The following is a 3,112-nucleotide window of genomic DNA, read 5'->3' as shown; positions in this document are numbered from 1 at the left end:
AAAGTGTCAAATGAAATACCAATGGCCGGGTGTGGCGGTGCACGTCTGTCATCCCAGCACTTGGGAAGGGAAAGTCGAAGGACAGCCACAAGTTTCAGGCCAGCCCGGGCTACTTAGCAAGACAATGTCTCTGAGGAAAAGAAATAACAGTGAACTGTAGTTCACACACTCATAAAATTCGTGTTATGAGAAAGAGAGTTTGTACAATAAAAGAATGCAGCAAGCACAGCGAACACTCCGGGCACACCCGGCTACACCCATGACCTGCCCTAGTGCGCCTTTGTTTACTTAATTCCTAAGTAAACCATTGATGAAATACAACTGGGACCCTTTTACATTTGAGGCCCACCTCGTCCTTCTGATTTTCACAGTATCAGTGTCTTTATTACCTCTAAACGTAAAGATTTCCACCGTTTGAAAAACCAGCAACTTAATTGTCATAGCTTGCAGAGTAGGGTTTGCTGAAACAGTGAATTCCACCATAAGGTGATTCATAGCAACTTATATTGAAATACCACATGTGACAAGGGACTCCAAATAAATATCACTATGAATTATGTTGTCATATAGTAAAATATCCCTTTGAACCACATTTCAATGAAAGAAACTGCTTTTTTTTTTTCTTTCTTTCTTTCTTTTAGTACAGGGTCTACAGGGTTCTCACTACACAGATTGGACTCATAGTGATCCGCCTGTGTTCAGCCTCCCAAGAGCTGGGACTACAGGTGAGCGCCACCACACCCAGTCTCAGTCTTCATCTCAGCACACTGCAGGGGTGGGATGGGGCCCGCACAGCACTCCGGGGATCAGACCCCGGCCGCTGCGCTCCACCTAAGCAGGCAGGCACTTTAGTCGCTGAGCTATCTGGCCGGCCCTTGAAACTGCTCATTTAAATAAACTTCAGGTATCCTTAGATTTAACTTCCTATCAAAGAATAGAGATTGAGTACCAATATTATTATTATTGAGTACCAATAAATTGTGGTACTCAACTTATTGAGTACCACATAACTTTTGGTACTCAAAATTTATCTCCAAATTTATAGTTATGCACTTGTTAAGAATAATAGTTTAGGGACCAGGGAGATGGCTCAGTAGAATAAGCACTTCCCTGGCAAGCACAAGGGCCTGAGTTCAATCCCTAATTCTGGGAAAAAAAAAAAAAAAGAATAATAGTTTAAAAGTTGGAGATCTGGCTTGGCAAGTGGGAGATCCTGAATTTGATTCCCAGTGATGAAAAATAAACAAGGGCCAACCAGATGGCTCAGTGGACTAAAGTGCCTGCTTAAGTAGACTCAGGAACTGGGTTCAGTTGCCAAGCATGCAGTGCTGGCCCCACCCCAGAGCGTGCTGGGAGGAGATTGAGACTGAGTGTGGTGACACACACCTTGTAATCCCAGAGCTTGGGAGCCTGAAGATAGGAGGATCACTATGGGGCTGATTGGTATAGTGAGATCCTTTACTAAATACATTAAAAAAAAAAAAAAAAGGGCTGGTGAGATAGCTTAACATACTAAGTGTCTGCTTAGGCAAGCACAGGGACCAGGGTTGATCCCCAATACCATGTGCCTGGCCCTCGCTGGCCCCGCCCCCAGGGCAAACTTAGCAGGCCTCCAAGACCTGGCGTGGTGACACACTACAGTGCTGGGGAGGCTGAAAACAGGAGGATCACTACAAGTCGAAGCTGCATAGTGAGACCCTGTACTAAATAAAAACAAAGGCCACAACCAAAAAAGAACTACAGTTTTAAGGGAGGGAAGAGTGAGGGATAAAATGTGTGTCTGTACATGTACCAATTCTTCACCATAACCATGATCAATACATACTGTAAACCTGGACTAATAACAATTTAAATATTGCAAGGGCCTGAGTTCAATCCCTGGAGATATATATATTATTTTGTGTGTGTGTGTGTGTGTGTGGATCTGGGACTTGAACTCAGGTCCTTGCACTTGCCAGGCATGCGCTTATTCAACTGAGTTATCTCCCCAGTCCTATATATATATTTTTTTAAATTACAATACAAGGGGCTGGAGAGATGGCTCAGTAGAATAAGTGCTTCTCTGGCAAGCGCAAGGGCATGAGTTCAATCCCCGGTTCTGCAAAAAAAAAAAAATTACAATATGAGCTATACATGATGGCGACAGCCTGTGATCCCAGCTACTTAGGAGGCTGAGGCAGAAGGGTCACTGTGAGTTTGAGGCCAGCCTAGGCTACACAGTGAGTCCAAAGCCAGCCTGAACTACACAATGAGACAGTGGTAAAAAAAAAAAAAAATTTTTTTTTTAAAGCAGAGACTTCTGGGAAGATGATGGAGTAGTGAGCAGCAGAGAAACAGCCTCTCTGCGAGTTGGTATCCAGATGCTGGAATACAATGGTGTGGACAAGAAAAGGAGGGAGGTGGGCTCCTGGGGCTCGGCAATGATCTGAAGCAAGAATTGAAGCCCATTGCCTGGCAACGCAAGGGCCTGAGTTCAATCCCCGGTTCCACCAAAAAAAAAAAAAAAAAAAAGAATTGAAGCCCATGGGGAGAGCAAAGGGAGGGACAATGGAGAAGGAGGAGGCAAGCAGCGCTACCTCCTGAGCCTGGATTCACTGCATAGGAGGGGCAGCTCAAAGCCACCGATGCACACTGACTACTGGTGCGCTCAGAGCCCCCCGCAGGGAAAGGCACCAGTAGGTCGGAGCAGTGAGCATCGTGGACTGCAGCAGCTGCTCGAGAGAGGGCAGCTGGTTGGTGAGCAGCCAACTGAGCTCAGAACTCAGAGCAATTCGGGGCTGGCTCCTCCTAGCAGGTCCCACTGCCAAGATGAGGCAGAACTGAGGTCACGTGAGCAGGAGGGCAAGGAGCCGAGGCTGGCAGAAGGCACCCGGAGTACTGCAGACTGGACAAGTCGGGTTGAGCCTCACAGCCAGAAAGCAAGCTGAACTTCAGTGGGGCCAAAGATGAGGCTGGTAGGGATGCCCGTTGCCCCCATGCAAATCTAATGCTTGTTTGCCGGCCTTTGTCAACACAGATCTGAACTCAGTCTGCCCATTCTGTGTACCAGTAACAGCAGTGACATGTCCTGAAGTGGATATTTTCCCCCCTTTTCTTTTTTCTTTCTTTTTTT

The sequence above is a fragment of the Octodon degus genome, unplaced genomic scaffold (assembly GCF_000260255.1).
Source record: "Octodon degus isolate 3935 unplaced genomic scaffold, OctDeg1.0 scaffold00204, whole genome shotgun sequence".
Taxonomy (NCBI): Eukaryota; Metazoa; Chordata; class Mammalia; order Rodentia; family Octodontidae; genus Octodon; species Octodon degus.
This window is presented reverse-complemented; position numbering follows the sequence as displayed.